The sequence below is a fragment of the Lissotriton vulgaris genome, chromosome 10, assembly GCF_964263255.1.
Source record: "Lissotriton vulgaris chromosome 10, aLisVul1.2, whole genome shotgun sequence".
Classification (NCBI taxonomy): Eukaryota; Metazoa; Chordata; class Amphibia; order Caudata; family Salamandridae; genus Lissotriton; species Lissotriton vulgaris.
The window spans coordinates 439,998,175-440,024,020 of NC_141698.1; the positions used below are offsets into that span (position 1 = coordinate 439,998,175).

The 25,846-nt window shown below is 47.3% G+C and overlaps 1 pseudogene; it reads right to left on the reverse strand.

Annotated features, from left to right (window-relative positions):
- LOC147685371 (uncharacterized) overlaps positions 1-8,263 on the reverse strand; it is a 40,099-nt pseudogene extending 31,836 nt beyond the window's left edge.
- Between the last annotated feature and the right edge of the window lie 17,583 nt (positions 8,264-25,846).

Here is a 25,846-nt window from a genome sequence, read left to right on the forward strand (position 1 = left end):
AACGATTGCTGTGTTTAAAGAGACTTCCGAGTTCGTGTCTTTCTGTAAAAAACAATATGACATGTCAACGTTTATTAGTTGCCCCTAGTTATTATCGTTCAGTGTTACTGCCAGCTGGATGGCTGTTCTCCTGTGGGAATTCATCTTGGCCCTATATTCCTGCAAATATTTCTGGTGGCCCATGTGCCATCACTAGATTGAGTTTATTAATGTTTTCCTCACATCCTAATTCACATTCCCGTATTGTACGTGATTCAATGTCATTGCATGAGGATTGCGATTCCTCTGTTCACCTCTATTCTAAATCAGAATACCTTGGTTTAGCTTTTTCTATTATTGGAGTGCCTGCATTGGCCGTTTATAATGCCAAGACAATCGGCAAAATGGCCTGTTGGATGGTTAAGTCCATCAACCAAACCTCTACTGTCTTATCTGACCTTTTATTAGACGCCCAAGGCGAACGTGGAGCTATTTTACAGAATCGCGCTGCTATTGATTATCTTTTGTTAAAACATGGACATGAATGTTCTGATTTTGAGGGCCTATGTTGTTTTAATTTGTCTGACCATTCTAAATCAATCCAATCCCATATTGACAAACTCCACGACTTGACTGTAGAAATTAGACAACACATAGATCAGGGTTTCTTTGACTGGCTCTTTAATTGGTTACCTGACTTGCATTCTTTACGACAGATTTTAGGGGGAGTTATCGTTGCTATTTGTATTCTGATAGCTATTTGTTGCTTTATTCAGTGCATCCCTTCCCTGCTCCAATTTTTTAGACTTAGTAAGAGACATAGATCAGTTAATTTTGTTTCCTATTATTCCTCTACTGATGTTAGTTCTATTTAGTTTGTGGTTAATAGACTGGAGTCAAGGGGTGTAAAGTAATGGCTGCCCTTTTCTGGCTCTTTTAAGGGGGAGAATGATGGAGAGTGACTCCAGCCTATCACCCCCATAGCATAGGGATTAGGACTATAGACAGGACCCCTGCCTTCCATATATTAGAGCATTTTCGTGTCACTTTCCTTAATGTAGGGCTTATGAATTTAAGTTAGGGGATAGATACATAAGTATTAATCATGATTTGCCCATTTGCTAACGTGTTAGGATATTTTCCATGGAGTTACGCATATTGCGGGCCCTGTAGGCCTTAAACGAGACAGACTCCATTTTGCTTTCTGCCTGGTAGCTCAAGAAGGCCTTCTAGGTCAAGTGTAGTGTTTTAGTTTCAAGCTGTTGTTCGCTTGGAGAGAACCGGCTCAGGCTGGCCCTTATCGAAGGAATGTATTTTTCTCCACTCCGAAGACACAACTTCAGGCCGGCCGGCTGGGAACGTGTCCTTGGTACGGGGAGGTACAAGAATTTGGTGGGCGGCAGGTTACTGGCCGTAGCTTTCCATGAAGGAACGGGCTTTGATATTAGCGAAGGTGTTAGTCAGTTTGTCAGTTAGTCCGTAGGCGGCATCTAGCCGTTAGCATCTCTGCCATTAATTATTTCATGGCGGACAGTCGCCATCTTTGAAGTCCGAGAAAGATTTAAGACCGAAACTCTCTGAGAAAGACTGAAGGAGAATTAGCGCGGAGCGCACTGACACAGAGAGAGAGAGAGACGGTAGCTAATAACCAGCAAGGTTCCGGTGCCCTGGAGGGAAGCAGACGAGGTTGAGCCTAGCGGTGCAGACGTGTACTTGTGACGGCTGGGGTGTGACTGCAAGGCGAGCCAGGATACAGAGACGAGAAGGGAACCTAGATGACTGCCGAGTTCAGACTTCATATTAACCAGGTGACCTCCGTCCTTTTCCCAATTAGCGCGCATTCTAATCTTTACCTTTTCTTTACAGAAATTATGTTGCATAGTAATGTAATATGTGTTTATTGTTAATAAATACCCTAGTTCTTATAGAACTAACGTGTGCCTTGTGTTCCTGTTCAATCTTGGTAAATGGATCTCTTAGTCGAAAGTTGTTTATATGAACGGATGTGAAATCCCGATCAGGTAAATAGTGATCGAACAAAGAGGGAGTGAGTGGACCTTTGATGCCAAGAATAGGAGGTACATCATATAATTTGGGAACCGTACTAAAAGTCATTATTATAGTTTTTATCCCAAGTAGATAACTAAGACATTGTCCCGATAACTGTTCATAGGAATGTGGTCGTCGTTGATATGCGGCGTTAGTGAGAGCGTTGGGTAGGATACCAGCGTGGATACCCACAGGATTGTGGCTTGCATAAGTGAGAGCGTCAGGGGGGATACTGGCGTGTAGATCTACCGGATTGTGGATCGTTTGGAAAAGGGAGCATTGGGTTCTGCAGGCCCATGTGTAGACGCACCGGATTGTGTGTCATATCTGCCCTAGGGTAGATCGGTCTGGGTCGGGGTGACCGCGAGACCAACTGATGTGAATAAGATATTGTAGAAAATCTATGCATGTGTATTGCTATTCCCCATCCTTAGGTGCGACCTGTATATATCTGTATATCTATCCATTGTGAATACGTTCTAAGGAGGGAAGGTGAGTACGTTTTGGCTGGGTCATAGGGGCCCCTGGGGGCTGATTCCATCTAAGCGGAAAATCCGGCCATTACAGGGAGCAATGGCGAGTGAAGTGTTTATGTTAAGGGAACGATTAGAGGACGTATTAAAAGCAGTAGATTTGTCTAATGCAGACACCTTTTGCAGATTCTATTTTAAAGCTGTAGAACATGTTTGAAGTTATGCCTTGAGAAACTTTGACCATGCATTATGCTAGCCTCCTGTCTTGACATAAAATGATGATTTTTAAAGGCTAACTGAATAAAGAATTGCAATTTTATTAAAGACAAGGAGGCTAGCATTAAACAATCCACCCATCCCATATGAAAGGAAGTTTCTTGTGGGAGGAGAAACTGGTTGGACTTAAGTATTTTCTGGCTATAATGAATAATTTTAAAATGCATGATTGTTTAGAGTGAGTTTACATTGGTGAATGATGGACTAAGAAGGCATGGATGTATGTTTTAATTTATTTTGCAGATAACTAGGATCCTATTATGATCTCAGGCGGACTGCCAATGACAAGCTGTCGGTGGCGGTCTGCCCGACATCTAGGCCATCGGTCCGACTGCCGGATTACAATACTGGCGGTCAGATGATAATGTTGGGGGGAAGACCGATGCCACCAACAGGCTCAAGGAGCCCGTCGGGGCTGCGGTCGGACTCTAGTCCCTACAATGGAGGCAGTGCCTGCGCAGGCCCGTGATAGGGATTACTATGTCCCTTTTCATGGCAGTCATACTGCCATGAAAACGCAGACAAACAGACTTTGTGGGCCCCATGGGCCACTGCTAAGTGGCCTGGAGGACACATGTGGTGCTCCCCCCCACTCATCCATGCACCTTGTGCCAGGCACCACATGGTGCCTGGCACGCGATGTTTGGTTGTTTGAAAAGTGCCTTTATTACTGTGTCTTGTGCTGCGGCCTTTTTCCGGACTGTAGCAGAAGCCACAGTGGAAAAAGGCCTAAAAAGGCATTTTACGACTGCCTGCATGGCAGTCGTATCCTAATAGGGCAAGCGCAACTGCTGACTCATTGTCAGACTATTATCACAAAACAAGGGTCCAGAGCAAATTGACAAATAGAGATAAATGTAGTATAGAACACAATGGTAACCATACAAAAAATCCTGTCCAGCTGGACCAGGAATTTATTTTGATAAAAAGATAAAATTCAATACAAGTAGGTAATTTGAAAGTGAGGCACACTCCTGTGCCGTACTTGTAAGAGGGAAAGTAATAGGAAAAAAGAAAGGGGGGAAAAAACAGGATGGAGCGGCCGGTTACGCAATCAATGGCACTTGACGATGCCCCAAGAAGTTAAAATTTCCAGATACGATTTTGTCCATGCAGGCGGTCTTGCGATAAAGAGATCCGCTTGACCCCCGCCCTTACAGAACAGCGCGAGCACCCGGACTATCTCCAGCCACCTCGCTGCCCCTGCTGACTAATTGCTGCTAAGCGCGGATCTCTTTATCGCAAGACCGCCTGCACGGACAAAATCGTATCTGGAAATGTTAACTTCTTGGGGCGTCTTCAAGCGCCATTGATTGCGTAACCGGCCGCTCCATCCTGTTTTCAGGAGCACTCCAAGCGCCGCATATCAATTATATAACCAGTACCCTCGTGACCGAGGCGTATTGCATTTAACCAGGCAAAATTTAAACTATTTTAGTCCTGATGATGATCCGTTAAATTGAGCAATGGATTGAAACGCCGTCGACTTGTATAAATAGACATACATGTAACTAATATGTATCGCTATGTATAGTCTATGCTGGAGAACACTACCATTAGTATGTTATCAATGCAATGTAAATTTTAATGTCACGAGCACCCCTCACTTCACGCTTGTGTGAGCACTGGAACTATTACCTTATGCTGTTAATAAATATGATGTCAGACCTAAACCTTGTGTCCCTCTATAAATTGTATAACTAGTCCCGCCTGGACATTCCTTAAACAACTCCTCTGATTAATACTGTTCTAAATACATTCAGTAGCCTAGGCTACACGAGAACCTTTTTTCACCTCTTACTGACCATTGTTCTTTCCAAATATATGTCATGCTTAGGTCTGGCATTAGACCAGAACATTTGATTTTCTCTAAAACTATGGGCCTCATTACGAGTTTCCGCCCGACCCCGTCTTTGAATCTGAACCGACCAACTTGCTGTTCGCGGTTCTGCCGGACCGATTACAATGCAACCGAACACTGTTCGGTCGGATTCCCATTACCTTCTATGAAAGCCTGTGTTCTGCCCTATAACACAGGCTCCTATGGGTAAATGGGGTGTGTGCGAAAAACCCTACACCCTGTCTCAGGCACCCCATTGTGCCTGCCACGCTGTGCAGGGTTTTATAGGGGGGTCCCTTAGGTACCCCCTCGGGCACAAACTGGAGGCCGCAGAATGAAAGGGGCCCTGCTAGGGCCCCTGAAAGTCAGTTTCAAACAGCCTTTTTTTATAGGGCAGGCCGACTTGGAAAGACTGTTGGAAACGGACATCGTAATCGCTCGGTCGGGAAAGCAGTCCGTAGAGCTGTATGAAAAACTTCTGACAACGCAAATTCTCTGAGAGCTAGTCAGAACTGATTCGGAAAGACCATGTAGTTTACAGTCCGACCGCAAACATTGTAATCGGTCAGGAGGATTGTAACTCGACCGAGTCGGTCGGAAGGGTTCTGACATGGTCTAGGGGAATCCGACTGTCGGTAGGAGGCTTTCTGCCCTACATCGGAATCAGGCCCTATATGTATATTATACTTACTTACTGGGGCTTTCAGCCAACCATCTTCATTCATTGTTCTGTCAATGGGAGCCAGTTCGGAAGCGAAAAGAGAAACGTTAGGAAGACGAGAGCTATACCGGTCTCACCTCTCTCCCCACAGCATACCCGAAAATTTGATTCGGGCAGAAACAACGCTCTTCCGCCCGGACGACGAAGCCGGACCCTGTTTCTTTAACTGGGCCGAATTTGCGGAAGGCCCCGCCCCCGGGGACGTCACAGAGTCGGACCCGTCAAAACCCGGAAGCGAGGACAGGGAGGTGTGTCCTACAGCCCAAGGAGGAAGCAAGCGGGGAGAAGTTGCCGAGCTGGACAAGAGGAGAACCCGGGAGGAGGAAGCGAGCGGAGAAGTTCCCTATCTACCTGCGACAGAGCCAGGAGGCCAACGGTATAGCGCCTCGCCCAGCCACACGTCAGGAGACGCGTGGCTCACTCAGGTACGGGCCTGCATCTTGGGTTGGACTGGGAGGAAGGGTTTCAAACTCCCGTAACTACACCGGCGATAAACCCAGTCACTCCCCTTTCCCGAGCACTACCGGCATGGAGCACCGACCTGCTTGTGTACATATTGCTTTGTATTGGGCACCGTGTGACTCCTCACTACCCTTCCCTACCCATATATATAGTGGCAACCCTGACTGAAGCCAAGTATTTAGTCTTTTGTTTTTTTTACTCCGGACCGGCGACTAGCCCCAGGAGCACCCTGGAGTGGAAGAGAAGAGGAAAACCAATTCTGAGAGGGCGCCTATCCCCCGACTAGGAACAAGAAGCGACCCTACCTTATTACAGATAGAGCCCTAGGCGAAAGAGACTGTTAAAACCAATAAAAACTGGGTTAAAACCACTTAAAGTCTCCAAGAGTTCCACAGTCATTCACATTTTTTCTTTCCCTGTCTATAGCAAACAGAATGGGGCAAAGAGTCAGCCCGCTTCAGTCATTGGATAACTTCACTGTTAATGACAGTGTTCTGCCGTTTCACACGGAGAAGATCCACATAGAAAGTAGTTCCTTAAATTGCAAGTAACTACTATGGCAATTTGTGCTTTTTGAGACCAAGAAAATATATTTACTGTTAGCCAATGATTTTTTAAGATTCATGAGAGGCCTGGCAGCTTTTCCAACATTAAGGTTTTGCATACACCAGGACAAAACAAGCAATTACAAAGCCGAAAAGCAAGTGGCCAAAACCAGACCTACTGACTTTGCCTGTTTTTGTTTATTTTGGAGCCACATAACCTCCGTGAAAGTTAGCTCAGAATGCAGGGATGCAACTAATGGCCAAAAAGATATCAGTCTCAGTAGCCTATCGTAACCCTTGCCCACAACACAGAGACACCAGAAGACCTTATATTTAGGAATTACTAAAATACTTTAACCACTACAAGAAATTGGCTTAAAATTACTTTCTTTGAATTACATGCCAGTTTGACTAAGAATAATTTTCAAAAAGACACTTTAAGTTCCAGACAGGCCTACAGGGCAGCGATACCCTAGGAGTCCACTGGCCTGTGAGTTTGAATTATTCTTCCTCCTGGAGCACCTCCAAGGAGTCTCATGTCAAACATTTTCAGAATTCTGGAAAGATATTGGCACATTCAATTGCAGGACAGGAATATCAGCAACATGTCTGGCTGAACAAACAATGGAACAGTCCATGAAAAGCAAAAAAGCAACAAAAAAAACGCTTAGCAAGACTTTTTCTTCTTAATATCCTTGGAACGAGATACTGTGTGAACTTGCGCCTGCACTGAGAAAAGGGTGTCAATGAAAGGTGGACTAGCTCTTTGAAAAGGCCAGCCTGCCTTTCACTACAGGCAGTGGATCCTACCTGAGCTTCTAGACTAGGGAGAGGAGTTGGCCTGACGGCTAGGGCGGTCAACCTCGAATCTTGAGAACCGGGTTCGAATCTCGGCAATGAAGCTGAATGAACATCCTGTGATTCTGGGCAAATTACTTATTCTCCGCGTGCCTAACAAAGATGAATGTGTGTCATGTAACGCGACTGGTAATATGTTAAGCGCTCTGATACCCGATAGAGGGTCAAGTTAGCGCTATATGAAACTTCGTAAAAAAAATTCAAAATAAATAGAGTGGGGCATTGATACTTCCACAAGCAGTTTAAGTGTGTGACTGCACCCGTCTGTGGAGAGATGCTTGTGGGTGCCTATGAAGCCAACTGCCCCTTCAACGATACATCCTTGGAGGGATGGATGACACTGACCGTGCTCCATGTGATTTGTGGCATATCATCATCACAATACTTTATCCGTTTTTAGGACCATAAAACTACATTAAACATGCAACGATGGAGTACAAACATAAATACATAAAAATGTCCAATCACAGTTTAAAAGGACAGTCAAGTGTCTTGGTTGCCCGGACCATAATATAGCAGTTATATAAGATGCATATGAACTTTTAACATATTACAAAATAGTATATAAAAAACACAATGATTAAAAAATCATAGCACCACTCGTAAACAGTATACTAGGATCTGAGTAAAACATATAATATCAGGAAAACCTGTGCCGGCTGTCATATAGGTATCAATATGGGACTAGACATCAGGAAGTGAGTAGCATATCCTGGGTATGAGGAACAACTTGAAGTAACTAGTGGCATATGCAAATATAGACAACAGAACAAGTTCATGTAGTATGGAGCGCTGAGCTATAGTAGTCGTATCTGGTTCGACGTAAAGAGATAGCACAGAGGTGAACCCCAAAGTGCCAGCGGGTTTATCTCAAAACTTTACTTCCAATTCCAATGGAGATATTTGCAACTGCATAAACAACCAGCTCTAATGTCTCAATGCACATTGGCATACGATCAATGCACCCTCTGACAGCTTGTTTGCTCACTTTCCCACATTTTTAATACAAAAGCTGGCATAAGGGCAGGACTGAGATGTACTGTCATTTACCTGAGACCATGTTTCGCACCAATTGCAATCCATGTTACAGAACAGGCTGCAGGACTACCCCCTTCTGAAATACTAGAAGGTCCTGCAAGTGCAAAAAATGCCAAAAACCATTATGCCCCAGAGAAGCTATGGGTCAGATTATGAGTTTGGCGCAGCGGCGCAGGAGCAATGCCGCCTCGACTGCGCCAAACCAGTGCAAGGCCACCCAGGGACCGCCAACCATATTATGAGTTGAAAATGCACAACTTGTAATCCAGTCTGCGGTCCTATGGCCTTTCCCATGGCGGTGACTTGAAAACAGGCACCGCAATGGGAAAGGTCATAAAGTTCCAGAGCAGCATGGACAGTGACATCTATGCTGTGCTCAAAATTGTGGGGGTGCACCCCCGCAATTTTGAGCACAGCATAGAGGTCTCTGTGCCGCCCTGAATGTATCCCCCTTTGTTCCTCCACCACCAGCCTTTTCATGGTGGGGCTCCCAAAATGCTGGCGGTGGACAAACTCATCATTTGCTGAGCGGTACTGCAACAGTCCCCGCTCAGCAAATTGCATTATGGGGCAGCAGCGCCACCGCCAAGGAATGGTGGTTCCCTGACTCAGCGCCCAGTCCACCGCCGGCACGGCTTTGTAAGTCCTGATACGGCGGACTGCCACTGCTTCGCCACCACGAGTCTGGCGGTCTTGCAACCGCTGGACTCGTAATCACGCCCTTTGACAGTGAAGACTAAGAAAGCATCCGCTCCTGTGTGAACATGTAAAATGTGGGGAACTTCAAACACACAAAAGGTGATTGGAGCAATGCTTGCAATATTGTAACCATTTGCAATTGCTCAGGGTAGCATTCTAACCCATAATGCTTCACCCACTGTGCCACTATGGACAAAGGCCAACCACATTCAAATCAGTACACACCCTGCTCATCATGGCAAAAGCCTATGCCAAACTGTCAGGTAAGGCCCCCCGTGAAGTGAACACAGGCAATTATAGACAGGCTCTGGCTTTGTTGGTACTCGTCAGTTAGGTACAGCTTGGATCCCATGGCACAGTCAGCAAGGGAAGCGCATCTTGTCCTACTCTTGGCCACTTAGGGAGTTACAGAAATCACACAAAAAGAGAAATGCATGCAAATAGTCTAAACACAGGTAACTGTAGTTTATCAGCAGGACTGTTCCCTCTGGTGCAGGCCCATGGCTGATTTGCACATGGTTGGGTCTAATCTGAGTGTGAGATCGTGAAGCATTCTAGTGGTTGGGCATGGGTGGAGCTAAGGGGTGAGGGAAAGAGGAGGAGCGAGGAGAAGAAAAGGGGCAGATAGAGTAGGGACAGGGACTGGAGCAGAGGTATGAATAAAGCTCAGCAATATAAAACATAGACTAAGCGTCTGTCTTTATTTGAATGTCACGACATGACAACTGGCGACGAGGGAGGGATGAGGTGACCTGCCATCCCCTGCAGAACAAGAAAGAAGCCCTGTCCCGGGCACCAGCAAGGACGTGGTCGCCGTCGCGACCCATGTGCCCCACGCAGCCGCCGCCCATAGACTGAGGCCAGCGGTAAATGAGCAGCCCCACGATCAGGTGATCGTGTAGAGCCCCCGCATGACCAGCGTGGATGAGCGCAGCAGCTACAGCCCCGAGAGCGCTGGTTTGCGCCAAAACAGCGCGAGTGCACCATGAGTACCCCTGGAGGGTTTGATGTCAAAGAGGAAACTGGGAGCCCACCCCAGCTCTCCTGAAGCGCCCTGAGGAGTGAGGGGTGTCCAGAGAAGCGAGGGACCCCTGTGGAGGCGCCGGAAAAGAAGCGCCGATTTTGCCGGCACGTGGGCAAAAGGAAGAAGTCAGGAGTTTATCCCTGGCCTACCTGAAGGGTGGAAAGTGGCCAAAGATCGTGGGCTGCGCTGGAAAAGACCTGCCGGCCGTGGAAGAAGCTCCCGGTGAATGTCTGGTGTGACTCGGTGAGCTGGAGACTGAATGTATCCCAAATCTCGTGGAGTGAGATTTCCGGGCGGCCATCTTGAAGTCAGGCAACCCAGAGGGACATCCCTGTGTGATTCAGACAACAAGTACTGGCAAAGACAATAAGAAAAATAACAAGCCCAAGTAAATGCAAAAGTAAAAATAAGAAAACAAGCACTGGCAAAGATAATAAGAAAATACAACGAGCATTGAGCAATGCAAGTGGACAAAGGAAACAAGTATAAGCAAATGTAAATCTGCTACAATAAACAAGCGCGAGCAAAGCAAATGTGAAGCCATCAACAAGCACAAGTAAATGCAAGTCAGAAATAATAAACAAGCACAAGTTAATGCAAACACGAAATAATAAACAAGCACGAGCCAACGCAAATGTGAACTAAGAGGGAGGAAAATTATTCACCAAACTGAGAGAGAGTCCTACCTGACAGCGCGTGCATAGATACAGCGCACGGAGACCAGCTTAACAGCGGACCAGTTGAACAAGGAGACCGTAATCCCGCCACCAGTCGCGCCGCCGCCTCGGGACTGCAAATCCCGTCAGGCACTGCGGCGGCGCGTTCCCCGACGCGCCTGAAGCGCCGGGAGGGGCTCAATAAAAGCGAAAGCCCTCGGTGGAGCGGGGGGAGGAAAATTAATCACCAAACTGAGAGAGAGTCCTACCTGACAGCGCGTGGATAGATACAGCGCACGGAGACCAGCTTAACAGCGGACCAGTTGAACAAGGAGACCGTAATCCCGCCACCAGTCGCGCCGCCGCCTCGGGACTGCAAATCCCGTCAGGCACTGCGGCGGCGCGTTCCCCGATGCGCCTGAAGCGCCGGGAGGGGCTCAATAAAAGCGAAAGCCCTCGGTGGAGCGGGGGGAGGAAAATTAATCACCAAACTGAGAGAGAGTCCTACCTGACAGCGCGTGGATAGATACAGCGCACGGAGACCAGCTTAACAGCGGACCAGTTGAACAAGGAGACCGTAATCCCGCCACCAGTCGCGCCGCCGCCTCGGGACTGCAAATCCCGTCAGGCACTGCGGCGGCGCGTTCCCCGACGCGCCTGAAGCGCCGGGAGGGGCTCAATAAAAGCGAAAGCCCTCGGTGGAGCGGGGGGAGGAAAATTAATCACCAAACTGAGAGAGAGTCCTACCTGACAGCGCGTGGATAGATACAGCGCACGGAGACCAGCTTAACAGCGGACCAGTTGAACAAGGAGACCGTAATCCCGCCACCAGTCGCGCCGCCGCCTCGGGACTGCAAATCCCGTCAGGCACTGCGGCGGCGCGTTCCCCGACGCGCCTGAAGCGCCGGGAGGGGCTCAATAAAAGCGAAAGCCCTCGGTGGAGCGGGGGGAGGAAAATTAATCACCAAACTGAGAGAGAGTCCTACCTGACAGCGCGTGGATAGATACAGCGCACGGAGACCAGCTTAACAGCGGACCAGTTGAACAAGGAGACCGTAATCCCGCCACCAGTCGCGCCGCCGCCTCGGGACTGCAAATCCCGTCAGGCACTGCGGCGGCGCGTTCCCCGACGCGCCTGAAGCGCCGGGAGGGGCTCAATAAAAGCGAAAGCCCTCGGTGGAGCAGGGGGAGGAAAATTAATCACCAAACTGAGAGAGAGTCCTACCTGACAGCGCGTGGATAGATACAGCGCACGGAGACCAGCTTAACAGCGGACCAGTTGAACAAGGAGACCGTAATCCCGCCACCAGTCGCGCCGCCGCCTCGGGACTGCAAATCCCGTCAGGCACTGCGGCGGCGCGTTCCCCGACACGCCTGAAGCGCCGGGAGGGGCTCAATAAAAGCGAAAGCCCTCGGTGGAGCGGGGGAGGAAAATTAATCACCAAACTGAGAGAGAGTCCTACCTGACAGCGCGTGGATAGATACAGCGCACGGAGACCAGCTTAACAGCGGACCAGTTGAACAAGGAGACCGTAATCCCGCCACCAGTCGCGCCGCCGCCTCGGGACTGCAAATCCCGTCAGGCACTGCGGCGGCGCGTTCCCCGACGCGCCTGAAGCGCCGGGAGGGGCTCAATAAAAGCGAAAGCCCTCAGCGTCGCGGGACGCGAGCGGGACGCCCGGGGCGAAGCCCGGGCAAAGGGCGGGCCCTCTGTGGCCCTCAGGGGCCTGAGGCGGCCGGGACGGGCTACCACCCTAAGTTCTCTTCCAAACCAGTACCTTTGAAGAGCAAAGGGGCTGAAAACCACTGTTCAACGATGACCAAAACAACAAACAACAAAACACCGATGGCGACAAGATCTACCAGTAGACTAAAAACAGTGAGTACACCTTTGCCCACTATAACCGCCATAGATAAAATGCTTCAAAAAACCATCAATGTTGTGGCGGATGCTATTCAGGACACTGAGAGGAGACTCTCCTTGACACCTAACCTATGCTTCCCTGATCTGTCCTCTCATACTACCTATGACGATCAAAATATGGATGACACTATCTCATCCCAGGAGTCTCTACTCACACAATCTTTTTCGGAGTTACCTGGATCACACATTAAAGAAAAACTCTCTAACTCTTTTTCCTTGGAGTCATTAGCTAACAATCAGGATAACAGTATTATGGTCATATCTAACAGCGCAAAAAATGACCAGCAGACAACGGATATCCCCTTGTTATCGGAAGCTGGGACCGAGGAAAATGCCCTACCGGTCATTGTCTTAACAGAATCACAACCACCAACACTACATAAATCGCCAAAGATTAAACGGAAGAAGCCTAGAACCAAACTCCCTACGAGGAAAATCCACCTACCCTCTGGTAAACCCAAACGATCACTTAAAGACATGTGGCAGAAGAAAGGCTTAGTGGAACCCACTGGACCAAAACGCGGGGGAACCCTTCCAACCTCCCCAGATCTATACGACTCAGATGGAAAAGCTAAGTCCAATTTGGGAAATCCTGTAGTTAATGAGGAAACAGGACATATTGATAAGAAGAGTACCTTGAGTTTCCCCTTTATGAGAGAGATTGAAACTCTAATTAAAACTCTTCTTCAACCTATTAGTCATCAAATAGATACCATAGAAAAGGCTTTGAGTAAATTTGAGAGGACCCAAAATGATATATCTTCCAGTATTCTTAGATTGCTCAACTCAACTAACACGCCCTCTCTTTTTGTTCCTTCATCAACTACACTTAATGTAAAAAATTCCAAAAAAACTGGCAACTCAGTAAAGAACATAGGAAAACAAAATAAACCACAATCAAAGGGCCTACCCACAACAGACCAAACAATAAAGTCTCAAACAGTCCCCAAACTCACTGTGAACATAACGACTCCTACAACCAATAAACCAGATAATCAAATAGATGAGGATGACGAGGGCAGTGAGTGGGCTACAGAAGGTCATCCACCTAACACAAACATAGGTGCACCGAAGAACAAGAATTGCACGGCGTCTCCTAAAATTAATACTCAAGAAATAGGAGCTCATCCTACCAAACCTACCACCACAAGTTCACTATTACATATCAACCTTCCTCCACAGGCCAACCCCTACACGATAGTCATGATTGGGGTGCCCAAAGTCGATGATAACAGGGAGGAAACGCGGGAGGAATTGAGGAATAAAGTCATGCAATGGCTTTCCATACATAGGCCCCTCCCTCAAAATATAATAGGTACTATACACCAAGTCAAAAGGGTAGAGTGGGTGGGCACTCGTTTCAAATCCACAGATGGTGACTGCATCGTGGTCACCTTTAAACATTTAGGACCGGCAAAATTCATCGCAGATTGGAGGAGCCCGGGGACAAGCAGCCTGATTAGGACTATGGGATTGAGTTACTTCTATCCAGCCCGCTCAGATTCACGTAGGAACAAAACCAAATATAACTACACTCAAGAAGGACGGCATAAGACACAGCCTAATTTCCAACCCTGGCCGGCCCCTGTCCTACCCAGACTTGATAGCCCAATGGGTTTAGATCTCCACCCATACACTCACCCATGGGGAATCAAAGTATACAACCAGCAACCAATTGAAACAGCTGTACGGCAAAGGCACGGTTTTTACCGCGCCTATAACCCTGCTACTGTTCAATTTGAGGAATACGGGTTTCCTACTGCTAATAGATATGATGCTCTTTACAATTACGACCATTTGGACGAGGTTGACTGACTGTCATCTGACCCTTTCCCTGAAACTCTTTCTGTTAAAGCAAGGAACCCCTCAGAAAATGATATTATCGCAGTGAAAACAGCCACCTCCCATCTAGTCTGCTTAGTAACTTCCACCCCCACAACGACATCGAGCTACACAGTCAGCCCCCGAGCACACCAAGCTCATGCTCTGTCAGTGAACGAAGTAGGTAGTCCATCTAAGACCATAGCTTTACAACCTTACTCATTACCTGAGAATCCAAGGTCTAAGTATATGACAGGGACCACCCCAGAACCGCACTCCCTCTCCAACATAAACTCTGAACTCAAATCAGAGCAGATTATTTCAAACCCCATCAAAATTCTGTCTTGGAATATTGCTGGACTGGCCTCTAAAATCGATGACCCATCATGGGTGGCCTTTGTCAGGAAGTACACTATCTTGTGTTTTCAAGAAACCTGGTTGATAAATGGCAACACCTTCATTGAGGGATTCCAAAGTTTCTTTGTCCACGCATCCCCTTCACCTAGTGGCAGGGCAAAGGGGGACCTGGCAATATTTATCAGTCTGTCCCTTAAAATGCTGATTAATCATGTGCAGTTGGATAGCAGGAGTATCCAGATCGTTACACTCAAAAGGGGGAAAAAAGTCATAACGTTGATTAATTTCTATAACTCTGTTGCAAACCCAAGTGATTGCAACATTGACAACCTTGCAAATTGTCTAGCCGAAAATTGGACTAAATTATCACAGGACAAAATACTCCTCGGCGACTTCAATACGCACATCTGCGGTAACCCTCTCCTGACAACCTTGGGATCGTTGGGCTGTGATCTTAAAACAGGTCTCCATTTCACACACTGCCACCGTGGATCAAAATTGAACACCTTAATGGATTCCACGAATATGACCTTGGCACTATCTCTGAAAGAGGACTCCTTCACCTATGAAAATCCCTCCTATAAAGGATCTGAGTCAGGGTCCATCATAGATCATATCCTTCTTTCTGCAGGTGTGGCCCAACTGGTTCTTAAGTTCGATATCCTTATGAGCACTTACAGTGATCATAACCCCCTACATCTTGAGCTACAATGCGACTCTTCCGTACTCCAAAATAATATCAAGGATCCAGGGATACTTAAGCCAGTAAACAACAACCGTCGCTTGAAATGGAACCTGGTAAATAGTGACAAGCTGTATGAGATAGTCACCAAAGACTGTGAACCTGAACTTAAGCTCTGTGCCACAGACTCTGCTTCACCCGAATGCGTTCTATCTGCCTTTGCAGTGGTGTCCAGAAGGATAGAAAAATTTCTGACTGTAACTGCCAAGGGATCAACTGCTCACCACCCGCGATGGTTTGATCATGCCTGTTCTTCTGCCAACCGCAAATTAAAGGCTGCTCTCAAAAGTAAACCAAGAGATCTAGCATTGGTAAAGGCCCTCCGAGCAGACTACAAAAATGCAATTGCCTCATGCAAAAAATCTATAAAAATTAAAACATGGGAATCTTTGCTCGACCCCTCTATTTTGGGCAATAGCTCAAAGTTCTGGAAAATAATTAATAAACCTCTTTTTGACGACCCGACCGCTGAGAGTCTCGGCACAGTCATACCAGAGAATGACTGGATCACCCATTTTGGATCTATCTTTAAGAGTGAAGCTCCACAGACAAAAAAATTACCTCATCTCCCCGAAAGCAGCCCTCTACATTTCTCTATTAAAGAAATTGAACTAGGGATTCTTGGTCTTTCTAGCAACAAAGCACCGGGCCCTGACGGTCTTCCACCAGACCTATTTAAATCCAACATCGCCTTATGGGCTCCAATTCTTACGTCTGTCATTAACGCCGGGGTTGAAGTGGGAGCCCCTAAATCTTGGGGAGCATCCACTATCGTCCCGGTTTACAAAAATGGCGACAGAACAAAAGCCGTTTGCTATAGACCAATCTCCCTGATAAACTCAGTTGCGAAGGTAGTGGGAGGGGTTCTTTTAAATCGGCTGAATGCTTGGGCCAAACAAAATAATATAATGACCCCAGCGCAGTATGGATTCAGACCGGGACATGCAACAACTACACAATGTCTGAATCTATACCTAATAAGTGGTAAATACACCCAAGCCAGAGATGGAACATTGTATATGGCCTTTATGGACCTTTCCTCGGCCTTCGACTGCGTCGAGAGAAGCAAACTATGGGAAATCTTGCAAAACATGGGTGTGGAAAATAACCTAATCAATTTCCTGGCCGACCTACATAATGACACACGTGCCAATGTACGGTACACAAAAGACCTGAAAGTTACGAGAGAGTTTAATATTAACCGGGGCGTCAGACAGGGCTGTATTCTAGCACCTTTTCTTTTTAACTTGTACATCAATGGACTCGAGGATCATTTGGTAAAAACTGACACAGATTACCCTCGTATTGGGAAAACAGGGGTGCCGGTCCTACTATATGCGGACGACGCCGTTTTGATATCCAGAACCGCATTAGGACTTCAAAAGTTGTTGAGTTCTTTCTTCCAATTCATGACCTCACGCGATCTGAATATTAATAACTCCAAATCTTTTATTATGACGGTCGGAAAAACCCCCAAAAAACGATACCCCTTTTCAGTCAACGGAGAAAGCATACCGTTAACAAAAACATTTTCATATCTAGGAGTACTATTCGATCACAAACTTTCTTGGGGCCCTGCTATAAATAAAAAACAAGGCGAGTTATTAAGAACCAACTTCGGAATATTGGACTTTGCACGCAAATTAGGTAACACCCCAGTGTCCGCTATAATGAAATTATATCAGGCAAAAAGCGTAGCGGTGGCATGTTACGGGAGTGAGCTGTGGGGTTTCGCATCAGTAGAAGCTCTGGTAACACTAGAAAATAACTTTTTAAAACAGGTTCTGAGCTTACCCAAAAGCACCGCTAATTTCTCTGTACATGAGGAACTGGGCATACCATACCTAGGAGACAGAATTGCTGCAAACCCTTTACTCTGTTGGCTAAACTGTTGGCGCAATGCTCTTATACCCTTGACGCATAGCATCCTCGCTGAAGCCCTTGTTAAAAGGGGTTCCAAAGACAACCGGTAACCAAAGACCCCTTTATGTTGCCCGGCGGTATCGCCTCTATGACCCACCAATATTAATCAATGAAGAAGCAGGCGCTGGAGACTGGAAGGCGGGAAACGAGGATTTTATTCTCTCCGGAGGAGAACACATCAATTCAGACAGCAAGTATCGTCACGAGGTGCTCTAACCACATCTCTGAGGCCTGGCCTCTTATACTAGGGTTTACAACCTTTATTGCACATAACACATTCTCGCAATACTTTAGTACATGAAAGAACATCCTCGGAATCTCCCCTTCAGACCCGTTCCCACGTACATTTACAGTTGGATTCCCCACCCCGGTCACAACAGGTGATGGTTGTCGCACAGCAGGGCATTCCGCCGATTCACGGAAAGCATGGGGTTTGGTCGGATCTCATGGGGTGGGGGCTTTGATCGGTTCGGGGGTCTTTTGATGGGGAGGGGAAACTTCCTACTGTACGAGGTAATAAACAGTATCCGCAGAGCCAGGTGGCGGCCTGGGAACAGGGAAGACAAACGGGGACACAGGAAAAGGGTTTTGCATCAAAAGGGTTTGAGGCCATGAAAGGAATGAGGGGAGGTGTCGCGCTGGGAACAGGATGGGATTCAGTGGTGGAGCTGCGCTGAAGAGGGGTTTATGACCCAAGGCATGAGAGAGCGGGGGGTTTGTCAGTGTGCGGGGGATGCTTGCGAGGTTAAAGGGAGAGAGAGACGCGCTGGCTATCAGCAAGGGGCAGGGAGGCCATGGCATTCAAAATGGCTGCCGCTTACGCGCATGAATGGGCTCGAAAAGGGGCAAGATGGCGCAGATAATGTTCACCAAGATCGTATTTATTTTTCACAGTCCTCCCTTTAACATTTCCAAGACATCTTGCTGGCCTATTTCCTATCTATACCTATATGCAGTGATCATAAGTAAGGGAGAAGGGGACTTAGGCAAAAGAACTGTACATAAACATCACACTATAAACATCATATTGAAAAATCTCATCATCTAGTAGGCGGGTTCATCGTTAAGTTGGTTGCAAAAAAAGTCATTGTAATGCAATATCAGACTAGAATTACGTAGCGAGGGCGTTGGGTACAGATCATAGATGCTTATAGTCATTTGGAATAAGAACTGGTAAGTTATCATACAGGTAAGTCCTCTTTGCATTCGGCGGGTGCATAGTTAGTCCGATGGTGCTTGGGAGAGAAAGGAGAGATAGCAAAAATATCAGAGTTCTCGTTGTCTTTTGTCGTCTTCTGTTGGCACTGTTAAGCACCTGGATTACAATTCGGTCTGTCAACAGGAATGTTCATGTGGATTGAGTCGTTGGAGGTCTGCGGGCAGGGGTACATTTTGTTTGGTTTCGCCAGACCTCATAGGAGAAATGCGTTACGGTTTTGGAACAGGTGCACTTTCTTTTGTAACGCAGAGCATAGATTTGCAATAAAAAAATGCGATTGTTCCTGAATTGTGAGATCTGTTTGTTTCTTGAGTCTCTGTGGTGGGCATTTCCTGTTGCTTCCATCATCTTCGAGGCGTTCAGCAGCGGGTAGAACCACATACTTCGTTCATCTTTTCTTTGGAGGCGACCCTTGGTGGAGTTCTAGGTCACCGTTCTAAGATTAACATAGTTCGTGGTCTACTTAGTCGGAGCTCCCTCCCTTCTGACGCAGGGAGTACTCTTCTCTGGGTAGCTCAGTAGGATTTGGAGGAACTTGGGAGTTCGGATGGAAAGGTGCGGGTGTGAACAGTCCTTATGGTAGGTCGGAGGAGGAGGGGATGGAGCAAGGCCAAGTCGGGAACAGATCAGGGGGAGGCGGAGAGTTTGCGACAGGCGAGTCCGCAGCCATGTTCAGAGAGCGGGGGCTTTTGGCACACGTTGATCACACAGCAGGGGCTTCAGGACAGCCCTTTCCTTTTAGTTTTGTCTGAAACAATGCCCCGTCCGGCGTCTCCTTACTGCTGTGGTCTCGCCTCGGCCTCCGTCGCTGATGTTCCACAATCCGCAGTCAGGCCGCGTGCTCCCACATCCGGTCTCTTTCTCCTCCGACAGTGGTACCCTTAAACGAGTTTGAAAAGACAGTCTTTAGAGATTTTGCAGAAGAAGGTAATTACATAAATCTATTTCTCTCCCAACACCAAGCAGCAGGGGTAAGCACTCGCTACATTTGAGGTTCTTGCGACTAACGTATAAGCAATTGATGATGGGTTTGCTGGAGTCCTTACAACTTCCTTCCGCTGGCTAATTCTTTGGCGCTTTGATGGTTATTATGTTCATTTGTAATAGGTACGAGGTCTGGTACCCATTTATTGCATACGTCTATTATAGTAGATGTCAGTTCTTCTGGTAGAGACCTATTTCCCTAGTACGAGTCTTGCAAGGCTAGGCTGGTCTTCAGGGCCTTGTATTTTACGAAAAAGTGTAACGTGCTATTCACCATAGTCTGATAGGCGTCCTTCTGAGGGATGAACATAGGCTAAACAAGTCTTCATTACATCAAAACATCTTATTTTCAGCAAGGCTTACAGAAACAAGGTCTTTCGATTTTCGATCTAATTTTTAACTTTGCATACATCTTTCTAATTTTCTATATAAATCCTCGCAACCTGGTTACTACAAAAACTCGGGGGATGGTTTGCGATAATCATTAAACTTATCCTCGGGGAAGGTGGGATCTTATGAAAAACGATTAGGAACGTAGTGAATCGGAGCAAGGGGCGTTTTTTTTTTCAAGTTCTCGTTCAGGGCAGCTGATACCAAACTGGGGGCATTTTGGGTAGATGGGGGTGTCTCGATCATTTCTTACAGCTTGGGGTACGGAGACAATTTGCAATGGGGATGGTCGCATTACTACAGACATATTTTATCATAGAAGCCACTGACAAATAGTTCCCTCAGAGTGGGTCAAATTTAGGGAACCTTAGTCGTCTTACCTGTCCCTTTCCTATTGGCCAATTTAAATTTCATCCATATTTTAGTAGAAAAGGAGAGGTAGTAACGTGGTATCGATACAATTTTATTTAGGACAAATTTGTGCAAATACTTGTGGTATTTGGGGCCAATCAGGAGGTGCACCAGGTTCGCCAATTAGGTGCCAGTTGTTTAGGAAGAGGGAAAGCGTGGAGGGGTGGAAGAGTGAGTGAGAGAGAGAGGGAGAGAGAGTAAGAGAGAGAGAGAGAGAGAGAGAGAGAGAGAATAGGCCAAGCAGTACACATGTGACATGGGGAATGACCGTGTATTGTTTGGGCTATTCAGTGCGTTACCTAACGTTTAGACGTTTTGGGTCTGTGTTAGGAGGTAGAAGGCATGCAGTTTTGGGACAGAAGAGCATTAGATCAGGTAAAAAGGCCGTGAGAGCATCCTTGTTGCGCCATTTTGCAGCGCTAGTCCGTCTTCATGCATCGGGCGTGACGTGGTTCCAGGTCCCTTATGATACTCTAATCGGGATTCTAACGTAACCTGCAGAGGGAAAAAGGGGGAAAAAAGGGGAGGTAGGGGGACAACATTCGAACACATCAAATGTATGGGCACGAAAGTCCTTTACTTACCACATACTCGTACTTATCTCTTCGGGATATAATCCCTTAGGGTTCTGGCTTCCTAAAGTCATGGGGGCAGGCAATGTGATAGGTTGTTCATGGGGAGGTTCGAGGATGGCATTAAGGATCGTGTGTAGTGGAAACGCTAAAAAGAGGAATCCGAGGTGCCTAGCGTGAGGTACCCGGTTTTGTAGATGTATCCGGCCATCGGGATCCCTAAATCATTCCCAAAGCTGTGATGTTCTAAGGCATATCAGTTCTTCGTTCAACCCTGTACCTTAGTACCTTCGATCACCATATCTTTATAACATTTTATCAATCACACCGTTTTACTTTACCCATTCTCAGAAGTCGAGGTCCTTCTTCATACGTCAGTTCCGGAGTTTAGTCGCATATCTGGGAGGCAGCGTATCATACCTCCGATTCGACCATCAACCCAGGGCCGAACAACCATTTCTCGGATAACCTTAAAAAAAGAGCAGAACAGTTGCGCACAGAAAAACCCTCCCACCGATACCCGCATTTACAAAAGTACGCGATGCCTATCCATAGCTTTTTAAGACCTTTTATTTGTAGAATTATTCAGTACGTAAAATGTGAGAGCGCAATTCATATTTTGGCCTGACACGTCGTCGATGGAAGCACATACAGTAGGGGGTTATTTTGTAGCACAAGAACATGTAAAAATGGTCTAATTAATTATTTGCAAGTAACCAAAAACATTTCATTGCGTGACAAAAGGAATCAGGGGCATTTCAGTTCATAAATGGAAACACAGTCAAGCTCATCGTAATCACATTTCCTAGATGTAAACCGCGGGTGTGCATCATAAGCGACGTTATGTATCAGTTACAACAAATATCGAAAATAAATTGTTCATTGAAATCAACATTTTATGGAACCCTTCTTAAATGTTCGCCAAGTGAACCCTCCTCCCTTTAACATCGAGTGCGCAATGGTTCGTATATATATATATATGTATATCTTAGTACATCAAGTTTCATTAGTTAAGGAACACCACGAGGCATTCGTTAGTTTCCATTGATACCAGCGCCATTTTGGGCGAGGTCGGTTTAGTCCGGAAGTAGCATCAGGGGCAAAAATATCCCCGGCAATTGGCGGTTGGACCAGAGTCCCTTTCGGCAGTTCAAAAGAAAACTGTGCTAACAGAGGGGCTGGTGGTGCGGACCGTCAATCAAGAGAGGGAGGGGGTAGAGTCTCTCTTACCGGGTCATGTTGATGTTCAGCCGGAACTTGTTCAAGTTCGTTAGCCCATAATGTTCCTGGGTGGTTCAGACGGAAGTTGATGCAGACACGAGAGCACCGCCATCTTGTTGCTGTGCCGTGGTTATTTCATTTGAGATCAATGCAACTGTTTCTCACCGGAAGCCTGAAGGGGCCGAGGGCTCTTGGGACTTTGGTAGAATCTTCAAAGTCGAGGGGATGTTTGTCGATGGTGGGGGCTTGCGCCCAGGTGGACAAGTGCCCGAGTTGCAATTTCGGACAAAGTTACTCCAGCGGCCTAGACCCGCCTTTTCGAGGGCCCAGACGCCATTTCGAGACCCTGCAGCAACCGCCCTTCGTTGTATCTATCAGGAGAGGAGAAAACTTCTTGTGATGGTGAAAGACGGAGCATCATGTTGCTGGAGCAGGACATTTTGGTTCGGGGCGCCAGGGTGCAGCAGTGGAGCCTTCATCTGGGGAGGTGAGGGAGGCTCACCCGTGCCGTCTTCATCTCCCGGCGCATCCTACACCGTCCCTTGGAATCAGGGGCGCACATGATGACCACCCTACACCCCTGATTCCGACTCTTGGGGGGACCATTGTACGTCCGGTGCTCCGTAAGTATGCCCGTCGGACATTGTGTGTCCTGTACTACGAAGTATACCAGCCGGGTCTTGTATGTCCTGTACTGAGAAAATATACGAGTCGGGCATTGTGTGTCCTGTGTTGCGGAAATATGGCCGTCGCCCGGCTGGAGGACATCGGCGTCGGCCCAGGGCAGGGAAGCCTCCTACCTGTGGAGGTGGAAGAGGCTCGTCCGCGTCGCCTCTTCCTCCCTGCCCACCCTGCATCCGTTCGATGGAGGAATTCGTGATGGCCGGACCAGGAGATACGAGGGAGGGGGTCATTTGCAGCCGCCCCCTCCCTACTCGCGGCCCGGGGGACGCCATCCCTGGAAGGGTAGTATGGAAAGACCATTTCATTGCCTGCTTGGTGGAGCCTCCAGGACCTTCTCGCCAGCGTTCTCTTTTTGGCCCATGGTTGCTGGCAGGCCCCGCCCCACACGCGCTATGTGTTTCGGATGGGCGGGACCATCGAACTGTTACATTGGAGGACTTCCGGAGTGAGCATAATATGTTTTGTATTTTTCCTATTAGTCAAGTTTGCTTTTTAGAGAGTTCTACTAGTTATTCTGTTTACTGTTGGTTGTGTGTTTTACCGTAATTAAATCCTAAGTTATATAATAGACGTTTGGCTTTCTTGAGTCCTTTCTCTAACGGGGGGTTGTTTACACTGACCTGCAGTTGTGTTTGTTTTTCAGAGTGGGGGAGCAACAGAGAGCAATCAGTCCCAGAACTCTAACATGTCGTTAAAATTGGTCTGACGAAATCTGTGCCACCGAGCATAATCAAACGGGGTGGTCCTGTCTGTTCTGTCTGCACTAGTCTGATCGGTTTTTATCTCACGTCTTTTTCCTTTCTGTCGGTCCGTCCTTTCTGTCAACCCTCCATTCTTACCTATGCTTTGCAGAGTCGGGCATTGGGCTTTCCAGTGTCCAAGACTTTTACAGAAGGCACATTGGTTTTGTTTTAAATCTGTCCGTCCTGTGCGTAATGTCGGGGGGTTACCTTCGGGTCGTTGTGTTCCGGGGTTGGCTTGTCGGCACATCCCTTTACACCATTCGCTTTTCATGTCTACTCCTCGGGACTGTGCCATCGCTGGCCCTTCCCTTTGCCTACTAGACGTTTGGGGGGTTGTCCGTCGTGTCCCTTCACCTTCTCCGAATTCGTCGCCTTCCCTTCGTCGTGCGGCTTCTTTGCGCCACATGCCGAGACTATCGAGCATAATAGGTGTTGTTTCATTTCTACGAAGGGCTATTTCCACCGTTTCTATTTTGTCAAGATCAAAGGATCCTCTCAGTGGCCACTGTCTTTCTCGATCCTCTTTCGTATATTTATGCCACAGCTCACTGTAGGCTATAGCGATTAATCCATGCTTCATGAACATGTCCTTATTAGGGGTGCCTTCCAGCGGAGCCGGATGGTTCATCTCTAATAAGCGGTCCGGGTAAAACAGGCTACTGACCAGTGGGGAGAAGACAGGCATGACGGATCACAATGGGATAATAGTCAGCACTACCTATCTTATCACTGCGCGCAAAGACTAGACAGAATATTTCTATTCTACGTTGTTTGCACGTAGTGAATACCTCATGAACCAATTCTGAGCAATCGATCAACGTTAGGTCAAAAATAAAAAATCAATATGGTCAATGGGGAGAATAAGTAGGCTCGCAAAGGTTCGCGTCACCTACCCTTTCACTATCTGCAAAGAGGGGACCTAATCTTCCCTGTTTTCAGACAGAGAATCTCCAGAAAACAATCTATAACAGTTAATCAATGTTAGGTCAAAAATAAAAAATCAATATGGTCAATGGGGAGAATAAGTAGGCTCGCAAAGGTTCGCGTCACCTACCCTTTCACTATCTGCAAAGAGGGGACCTAATCTTCCCTGTTTGTAGACAGAGAATCTCCAGAAAACGATCTATAACAATTAATCAATGGGGGGGGGGGGCAATTGTTCAATGGGGAGGGGGAAAATAGGTCCGACGGGTGCGTACCTATCCTTCGCTGTTTATAAAGGGAGAGCCTGTTGTTTCTCCGTTTGCAGACAGCGAATCTCCAATAAATTAACAAAGAGTAATACTAGTATTTTCACAACAATTATCAATTACTTCCAATTATCTATCACTATCGCAATTTCGTCGTGTTTACACGACCTTACCCGGACCGCATGGACAGTTTCTCGTCTTCCGAATCCAGCGCCCGATCGTCCTCTTCTCCTCGTACTTCTCGTGGCACTCCTGATGGTTCCCAGTCAGGACCGCAGATCACTCGAGAGAGGTCTGTTCGGAACCAGTGAAGTTCGGATGATCGGCTGTCAGACGAGGGTCTATCGGACAGGGTACCTTCCGATCGTTGCAGTCGTTCACTCTGTCGTCGGGACCTCTCCCACTGGATCCACGAGTCGCTGATGGGCCCCACGTTGGGCGCCAATTGTTAAAAGGGGTTCCAAAGACAACCGGTAACCAAAGACCCCTTTATGTTGCCCGGCGGTATCGCCTCTATGACCCACCAATATTAATCAATGAAGAAGCAGGCGCTGGAGACTGGAAGGCGGGAAACGAGGATTTTATTCTCTCCGGAGGAGAACACATCAATTCAGACAGCAAGTATCGTCACGAGGTGCTCTAACCACATCTCTGAGGCCTGGCCTCTTATACTAGGGTTTACAACCTTTATTGCACATAACACATTCTCGCAATACTTTAGTACATGAAAGAACATCCTCGGAATCTCCCCTTCAGACCCGTTCCCACATACATTTACAGTTGGATTCCCCACCCCGGTCACAACAGGTGATGGTTGTCGCACAGCAGGGCATTCCGCCGATTCACGGAAAGCATGGGGTTTGGTCGGATCTCATGGGGTGGGGTCTTTGATCGGTTCGGGGGTCTTTTGATGGGGAGGGGAAACTTCCTACTGTACGAGGTAATAATCAGTATCCGCAGAGCCAGGTGGCGGCCTGGGAACAGGGAAGACAAACGGGGACACAGGAAAAGGGTTTTGCATCAAAAGGGTTTGAGGCCATGAAAG